Source organism: Heterocephalus glaber, unplaced genomic scaffold (genome assembly GCF_053883595.1).
Source record: "Heterocephalus glaber isolate CG9 unplaced genomic scaffold, H.glaber_assembly_v1.0 deba00001608, whole genome shotgun sequence".
Lineage (NCBI taxonomy): Eukaryota > Metazoa > Chordata > Mammalia > Rodentia > Bathyergidae > Heterocephalus > Heterocephalus glaber.
The window spans coordinates 36722968-36732638 of NW_028258379.1; positions in this window are offsets into that span (position 1 = coordinate 36722968).

Here is a 9671-nt window from a genome sequence, read left to right on the forward strand (position 1 = left end):
TGTGGTGAAGGCAGAGGCATCCTCCTGCCACTGGGGGAGGGAGTGAGGAGGTCTCAGCCAGACCCGCACACCTGGGTCCTGGCTTTTCCGGCCTTTAGAACCATGAGCCGACAAGTCCCTGTTAGCTATTAAGTACCCAGCCTCAAGTGTTTTGTTATAAACAGACTAAGGCAGGACTCAAACTGGAATTCACCTTTCCTTGCCAGCTTCCACCTCCCTCCAGCAATGAAGAGGTTCAAGTTCAGAACTCATTCTTGGAGTCTGATGCCTGCCCCTTTTCCTAGCATCCCCGACCCTTGGCGTCTTGCCACCCTCTGCCTACACACAGTGCCCTTTTTGTGCCCAAGGGACCCATCTTGCCTGCTCTGTGTCCAGGCTGGCACTGCATGCTCCAAGCAAGCCATGCCTTCCTCGCCAGGAGGGCAGCCCTCTTGCCCTGCTCTCTCTCATCCTTGAAGCCCTCTCAAGTCCTCAGGGGCACTGGTCGAGGCTCCCCTTCGGAGATCTGGCTTGACCGCCACCATCTGTGTCACCCAGGAACCCCAAGATTGCAGTGTTTGTGCCTCAGCCTGAGCTGCAGAATGCAGCAGCACTTCCTGCTTCAGGGAAGACTTCACACCTGTCACACCTGTCACACTCCCAGCTCACGGTCATCGCTGAAGGGATGTCAGTCTCTCCTGATCAGCATCCATGCTTTAAGAGTCACAAATCAAGCCAATCCACTCAGAGGGCAAATGCAAGAGTCAGAAGCCCCAGGGCCTGCATAAGGTTCCCACATCCCACCAGGTGTCCATGTCACTCACAGACCGTTCACACCTAGGGCATGGGGGAGGGGACTTCAGAGAGGACATGGCCCTCCCTCCCTGCAGTGGAGAGCTTGCCTTCCAATTGTGGCTCCACCACCAGGTAAATGACCAGGAGACCTGCATACATAGTTACAAAGACAAGAAAAATAGAAAACAAATATCCATCAATATGAAAAGGAAATCCCATGCTGGAATATTATGTAGCCATGAAAAGAAACGGGCATGCAACAATGTAGCTGAATCTCACAGGCATTACACAGAGGGCAAGAAGATGCAAGAAAGAACATGTGATTCCATCTATATGAAGTTCTAGAAGGGGGAAACTAATCTATGATGAGAAGCAGCGGGGCTGGTGGGGGAAGATGAGTCAGTAAGGAATACCCAGGAACTGCAGGGCGTGGGGGGTAGTGTTCTTTATTTTTATGAGAGCTTTGTTTGAAGTTTGAAGGAATATACAGTGGTGCCTCGGTTCACAAACTTAATTTGTCCCAGAATTCTGGGGAAGATGACCATGGTTACGTTCGTCACCTGATTCAGAGTTCAAGAATAGAAGCAAAATTTTGCCAAACGCTTCTGTTCGAGAACCGAATGTTCGTGACTAGAAGCATCCATGAACTGAGGCATTGCTGACACATTTTTCCAAACTCATCCATCTGTACATTCAAGACCTTGAAGATCTCAAATGCACAATTATGCATCACAAGCATGCAGTCCACACTATGCCAAGACATCATTGTGGTTATGAGGAGGACTTGGCCTCCAGAGTTAGACAGACCCTGGAAATCCCGAACCGAGGGTCACAACTACCTTCCTACCCTGGGCACTTCGGATGGGTGGACGAAGCCAAGCACACGTCTCAGCATCAAGTTTTGCCTGCATAAAATAGAACACATAGGATGACAAGGAAACCCATGATTTTGAAAGTTATCAAATATTAAAAAACAGATTTGTGACCTAGAAATGCCTGTGCCTCTTTATTAACACATTAAATAACAAGCCCCATCAGAGGGTCTAATAACTACCATAATTTCAAAGTCATGAGGAGGGGAGGGTGCGTTTTCAGGCTCGTAGCAACTGCAGTGGAAAAGGGAAACCTCAGGAATCCCTGTGGAGGCCAAGGCCAGCCGCGGAGACTGACAGGTGTACAAGGACATGGAGCCCCGCGCCCCCACGAGACCTGAATCCTCACTAACGGAATGTCTCAGTGTCTCGGTCAGTTTCGTTCCTAGAGGTTTTAAGACCTGCCCGTGTCTCCATGTGCAGAGGGGGAAATGGAGGTGGGCGGCTGTTATTCCAAAGCTGTGCAAAGCTTGGGCTCACACCCGACCAGCGCCCTGCCCTGCAGAGAGATACAGAAGCCAACAGCACACAGCCGGTGTGGAGTCGCACTTAAGACAGGGACCACTGTGACTCGTGTGCTGGGTGGGCAGAGGCCGGATGCAGTGTGCACACAGAAGCACACACACACACGCATGCACACATGCATTCACACACCCACACGCGGGCCCTGCCTGAGTCCACACACAGGGCTCGGCTGGAGCAGCAGCTCCAGGCCCCCACATCCCTGCTGGCCCGGGCTGGAATGCGGGCGACCCCGGGGCAGTCAGCAATGCCCACCCCAGCTGGCGCTGTTAGTCAGGGCCGCCCGCCGAGCCCAGGCCTCTGCCCACATTAACTCCCTGCTGGGGTAATTCTTCTCCTGCCTTTTTTTCTGGCCACCAAGTGGGCCTGCCACCACACTGCTGTTTTTCATCTTGTTAATTGAGTCATTTATTTCGTTAAAAGGTGAAACTTTATCAGGGCTTGCGTGCCAAGTGTGAGAAAGTATATTTAATGATACATCAAATGGCCAAGGCTCGGGGGCCTCTCAATTTAGAGGTGCTGCAGCTGGGGGTCGAGGCTGGGGGGCAGGATGGAGCCCAGCCGCGCAGTGAGATCATGTTGATTAAAGAAAGCGCCCCGAGTTCCTGAGTTCCTTCTCACGTAACCCACACCCTGAGGACCCCAGCCGTCCTGCACCCTAAGGCGGCTGAGAACCCTCCAGAGCCCAGCTCTTCCCAGGGCCCCAGGCAAAGGTCCAAGACAGCCCTGGTGGCCCTGTTGCCTCCTCCTCCTCCTCCTCCTCCTCCTCCTCACACCCCCACCCCACTCTGCCGTCCCAGGGGAGCTGGTGCTATTTGGTGGCTGAGTGTTGGCCATCTGTCTTCTGGGTGTGAATGCAAGCGGCCCCAAGGGTGTGACCATGTCAGCTGTTTATGCCACAGCCCTGTCCCCAACACCCAGGGAAGGGGAGGTCAAGGGGAAGACAGCGTCCCAGGGCCTGCAATGACCCTGTGGAGCACTCCAGACCCAACATACAACACAGTGCAGTGTTCTGGGCTTCCGTGGGAGCGGAGGAGGCCACCCATGTGGTCTCCCTCCCAGGGTGACAGGAGCAGGCCAAAGCCAGAGGGCTGCATGTTTCAGCGAGCCCCAGCCCTACAAGCCCCCTACCGGCCACAGGGATGGGCAGGCTCTTCAAAGAATGTCCCCTCCACCCCAGCCCTGTTCCTGACCCTGAGTCTTGGTGATTTACAGGACACTCCTGGCCATGGGAGCGCTTTACTTTCAAAAGGACTAGGAAGACTTCAGACCAGAGAGCCTTGGTGGCCAGTTATACTTGGCCTTGCGCCATGCGTCATGCGCCATGCGTATGAGGTGCGATCACAAAATAAAATGAATGTTTGACTTTTTAAAAATGTATTACAGTAAAAGTCACATTGCCATAAACCTCCCTCAGAATCCTCCTCCTCTCTTTGAACACATGTATCTCATTGTTCTGGCCACTTTCTGAAGCAGTTCCGGAAGTCCTCTCTTGAAGGTCTTTCACTGGGCTGTTATGGCTACCTGGATATCCCCAGTTGATTTAAAACATTCCCTTTCATGGTCGTACAGTGCCCGATGCAGTGTATAAGGTGGATGCAGAAGCACTGTCGTGTTTTAGGCGCCTGCCTTTCCATGGGATGGCACTCAGCAGCAGCATGCACTGTATTTCTATGCCACCTCATAAAGACACGCAGCCCTTAACAAGGGGGCACTGTAAACTGTGGACAGTTGTGATGCTTCCTCTCCACCAGCTGCAGTCCATCCGCATCCTGTGCCCCCTGGTGTTCCTGTGGTGCCCGAGCTTCCCTCCACCCTGAATTGCAAATGGCAGCAGGTTCCTCTGACTCCTAACCAGACGCCCCCTTTCTCCCTTCCTCCCTCCTCCCTGCCTGGCCTGCCATCGGGCGCACAGGCCTCCAGCCCACACCTCACATCTCAGACCCCCTCCAGCGTGGTGGAGGGCTTTGTCCTCATCCCCACTAGTGACCTCCACAGTCTCTAGTGGGCAGATTCCACAGCTGCTCATGAGAACCAGCTCTGAAGCCCCTGACCAAGTGTGTGATACCTCGGAAGCCCACCTGAAATCTTCTCTCCTGGCCATTTCCAAATGTAGGGGAAGTAGAAGGGCATCCACTGTTTCCTGAGAACCCATCAGGTAACATTAATTGAATCATAAAATTCCCCCAAACCGAGCAGGTGGCTGTGTAAATCAGGTTCCCATCCTTGTCACAAACACCTGAAATAAACCAACTGAGAAGGAAGAAAGGTTCATTCCGGCTCACAGTTTCAAAGGTCTCCATCCCTAGCGACGTGGCCCTGTCACTTTTGCCTGGAATGACATGATGTAGCAGACATCCTGCCTAGTATTAGCCCAGTATAAGTGGCACAAGCTTCTTGCCCCTCCATATTTCAGCTGTGTTACATTAGAAGTAGCGGGGCCCTGCTGAATTCACTTCCAGCCAAGGTCAGCTTGACTCCAACTAAATTCTTCCCCTCTGAATTAACCATTTGTTCCCTTCAACAAGATATGCTAGTGCCTCCCTTTCACAGTCCTGCCTGTGACACCTGCTATCACCAGGTGTCCTCTGCCCCTCCTTCCCACCCTTGTAATGAATAAACTCTGGATGTCCTTGGTGCCTTTTTTCTCTGCTGTCCAGAGCAACTTAGACCAGCCCAAGACCCCCAGCTTCTTTTCTCTCTCTTTCTCTCTCTCTCCCCTGGCATCATATTGCCTAACAGGAGATCAAGACCTACTGCAGGGGTCTTTAATGACGTCTCCTGTAACATGGCACATTGTGATGGAAAGTCCATGACAGGACAGGTCTGTTTACCTCACGAAGACTGGAAGCAGAGAGAGGCGGGAAGGGGTGGGGGTCATCAACATCCCCTTAAGGGCACCCCCAAGTCCCTCACTTCCTCCCTCTAGACCCTACCTCTTCAGGGTCTCATCACAGGATGGGGACCAAGCCTTCAACACATGGTCAAAGGACTGACGTACAGCGGAGCCGGGCTTCCCAGCCAGGTCCAAGCAGCCTGAAACCAGGCTCTTCCCACTGAGCTCACCAGCTCCCAGGGGTGGTGGTGTCCAAAGTGCTGGCGGAGGGAAGACGGCCACATCATCCCCTCCCCATGTCTCCCTTCTATTCTAAGGACACCACCACTGGATTTTGTCCCTGTGACAAAACCCAGGGTTACCTCACCTCAGACCCTTATCTTAGTTACATCTGCAAGGACCCGTATTCTAAATAATGTCACCACTGAAGTTCTAGAGAACATATGTTCCAAGGGGGGTCACTGCTCAACCAAACGCCCATCCCTCATCCCTTTCTCCCCACTCCAAGGACGACGGTGCAGTGTTGGTGCAAAGACGAAGCCTCACAATGGTTGCCGAGCTCATTCGCACATCAGCAGTCTCCCTGTGTGGGCAGAAGCTGAGGCAATGTGACTGGGATGTCACAGCAGGATGAAAAGCCCTGGCTTCAGAAAGCACCTTCTCCAGCATTTCCCAAGATACCTGGCACCCCATGGGTGAGGGCCTCCATGCTCAGAGTCTAGATCCTTGCCTCTGCCCAGATGGAGGCACCTTCACCGTGCCCTCTCAGTGCCACTCCGTGGGTCCCTCCCCTGCCCCTGCTATGGGTATCCACACCCCCCAGCTCACTTGCCTTTGAGCTCTTGCTCCTTGTTGTCTGCCTGGGTGCTTGCCTTGCCCAGAGCTCTGTGGCTCTTTGGGGACCAGGGGGGACCTGTGCCTGACTCATCTTTGAGTCCCTCTCCACTGCCTCCCTCCCTTGGGCCTCTTACACCACAAGATCACATCGACAGCCAAGGCCCAAGTTTTCTTGGCATTTGCAACATGATTGATGCTCAGATGGGAAGAGAAAGTAAAAGTGGACATTTATGGTCCTGTTGGTAGGAACCACAAAACAAGCTGAAACCCCTAATTTCTCACAGAAGCATCCAGAGGTACTGGTAGGAAGTGCCTTGCCTGAGATCATGAAAGAAGGCGGTGACACGGTGAGAAATGTGACCCAGAACTGAGTCGTGGTGACCATTCCACTTCCTTGCTTGAGGGCAGAAGGCAGAAACCCCAGGAGGAAAGGCAGATGGCACAGACCAGGGGCCATGTCTCTTGGGAACACAGATTCTGCAGTTGACAGAGGCCCCTGGGTCTCTGTGGACATCAGTGGCAGGGCAAGGTGGACCACACCTTCAGGAGGGCTTGAGAGAACCCAAGAGTCACCAGCGGACAGCGACCTAATCTGTGGGAGGGAGGCTCTTGGGGGCCTCAGCAAAGTGTTTGCTCCAAACCCTAAATCACCAAACCACCAAGTGGACTTCAGCAAGGGAGGGGCATGATCAGATTTCTCTTAAAAAAAAAAAAAAAAAAAAAAAAAAAAAAAAAGCGGGTTGCAGTAAAGAGAATTATAGCATTGAAATAGAAACAAAGTTAGAGGGACAAGCCCAGGACACCAAATTAAAGTTTGAGGGCCCACAGGCCCCCTCAATAATGTGCCAGAAGGACTTAGAGAATTCGCTGAAGATGGTCCTGGTGTTGGTTAGTTTGTTACGGCCAAAGCAGCCCAGGAGGAGGGGTAGGGGGCACTCTGGGAAGTTCCAAGCAGAGCTTCCATTGACCGCCCCCAGGATCCACGGCCGCACCCCCTCCCCACGTCCATGGCTACCCGTGAGCAGGAAGTGCCGCCCCCAGTGCCACTCACCGCAACCTTGCCACGCAGTCTGTGTGGGGCAGACCTCGTAAGCTTGGCTGGCTACATGTGTGGCTGCCTTCTACCACTCCAGAGTCACCTCTGAGGCAAGGTGACACTGTGTGACCCCGCCCTCACCCCAAGTCAACTTGTAGGTGTGGCCCAGGCAGGAAAGAGGATCCCACCGGATATAACACTCCATGACACTCCAGGAGCTTAGCCATCTCCTCCAAGAGGCTGAGGACAAAGGACAGACCTGGAAACTCCACCGCAAAAAATGGGAGGGAGCGGGGCTGGGTAGAGTTAGGGACCCCACATGGACCCCACATGAGGAGTACTGCCCGGTCCTAGGGAAAGGCAGAGGTGGTCACCCTAGGACTGGCCGCGGGGGAGGGGGGGGATGCTGGTGGTGGAAACTCAAAGAAGGACTGGTTAGTGTCCCTGGGGAGAAGGAAATTCGGGAGAGATTTCCCTCCACCCAGAGGACTGGACTTACTCTGCTACCTTAGAAAAGCAACATAACAGGGCAGCTGGAGAATATCCGTATGTATCTCACAAGAGTTTTCAAGACATAGGCCAGTGGGTCATCAGGCAATGGACAGTGAGCCCAGAGAGATGGGAGACAGATGAAGGGAATCTCTAACTGTCCTGCGTTTCTGCCTTGAAGGTTTCCAGAAGAGTTGCTGAGATGCAGCTGAGAACAAAGCACAGAGTTTGCAGATGCTGGCTGAAATGTTTCTCCAGAGTTGATGAAAACTGTAATACCACAGACCCAAGGTGCTCAGTGAACCCTGAACAAAAGATGAGTGGAACTAAAACCAGACGGGTCATCCAATTGCTCAAAATCAGTACTGTGATAGTTGGTACAGGCTGGTAATCCCAGCACTCTGGGACAGTGAGGCAGGAGCATCCCACACTGGAGCCAGGCCTCGCACAACTTAGCAGTGAGACCTTGTCTTATAATGAAAAATCAAAAGGACTGAGAATGTAGCTTGGCATAAAGGCCTTGAGTTCAATCAATCCCTAGTACAGGAAGAAAGGAAAGGAGGGAGGGAGAGAAGAAGGAAGGAAACAATGAGGAAAAAATTCACATTCCAAACAAAAGGTTAAAGGTTAAGGATGATACCACATTTCTCATCAGAAACAAGGCGGGCTGGAAGGTGGTGGAGAGACGTCTTTAAACACTGACAAGCAGAAGGACCTGGCACCTACAGTTGTACAGCCTGCAAAAAAGCCTTTCAAAATGAAGGGAGAAGGACCTTGTGAGACGCACAAAAGCTGAAAGAGTGGCTCTGCAGCAGGTTTGCACTACAGGAAATGTTAGAGGAAGTCCTTCAGACAGGAGGAAAACCATAAAGCATACCACATGGAAACATGGATTGAAACAAAGAATAAAGAGCAGTGGAAATGGTAAATGCATGGGGTAATAGATGACGCTTTTCTTATTGTTCAAATCTCTTTAAAATTAGTTTACCAATAGTAATGATGATGTGGTGTGAGGTCCACAACATACGAAAAGTAAAATAAATAACAATGGTACAAAGGTCAGGAGGGAAGAAATAGAAGTATAGAACTGTAAAGCTCTTACACTATGCTTGAAGGGATAAAAACTAGTTTCAAGGTGGGCTGTGATAAGTTAAGAAAGATTAAAACTATAAAAAGTTTTAGTTAATAATTCACAAAGGATAAAACATAATCATGAAAAATATATTCTCAATCCAAAATAAGGCAGAATAAAAAGAACAGATGACACAAATAGCAAAATAAAATAATTGTGTGATCAATTTAAACCTAATCATATAAAAATTATATTAGATATAAATAGTCTTTCACCAATGGAGTGATAAGAAAGCCTCACATGATTAATAATGCTGGAAAATCAAATATTCCTATGGAAAAATGACCTCAGTTCATAGCTCATGTCAATGTACAAAACTAACTCCAAATGGGTCATGAACCTAATGTAAAACTTAAATCACAAATCTTCTAAAAGAAAATGCAGGGAAAGACCTCCCATGACCATGTTTTTCAACCCTCTACATTTTCTACTTGGATTAATGTTTCCTTCAACTTTATGTGTAAAAAAAGAATCATGTGAATAATTGTTTTAAAATCTATAACCTTTCAAGACTCAAATCAAAGACAGCCTCTTCCACATTCTCTGAACATTTCAGGTGGAATTTATCTCCTGGTTTTGAATTTCCCAATCTGATCTAATTTTTCAGCCTTTCTTCCTGACTTCCCAGAATTCTTGGTGAAAATATAGGTGTTCTAATTTTCTTAGAGGACAAGGAGCTTCCTGGAGGCAGACAGCAGGTCTAATTTGTATTCTAATTTCCAGCATGTCTAATGAGGTATCTGGCACAAAGAGACAATGATTAACATTTACCAAGACTTCCTGTGTGCCAGGCAAAGGGTAGGGGTAGCAACCTTGGGCCTGGTCAGCTGCCAGGCTCTAAAGAACTGGAACCAACTATAGATGAGCCAGTTCAGGGCAGCACTCGGACGTTCAGTGTGAATGCAGATGATTGATGCTACCATTAGCCAATGAGGAGTGAGCAGTGCACACATGGGTAGTCCCACACCCCACAAGGGCCATGTGTAATGAAATTATCTGATAGCTCAAAAATTGCACTAGTCATTTTCATAATTACTTTTATTTTTCATCGTTGCATCATTTCTTCTCATTGTTGCCAAATAAGAGCATGGCCTCTAGTATAGCATTCCTTGATAAAAATTTAGGTTTTATTATAAATTTACATCCAGGGAGGTTTTTAAAAAGCTGCTTATA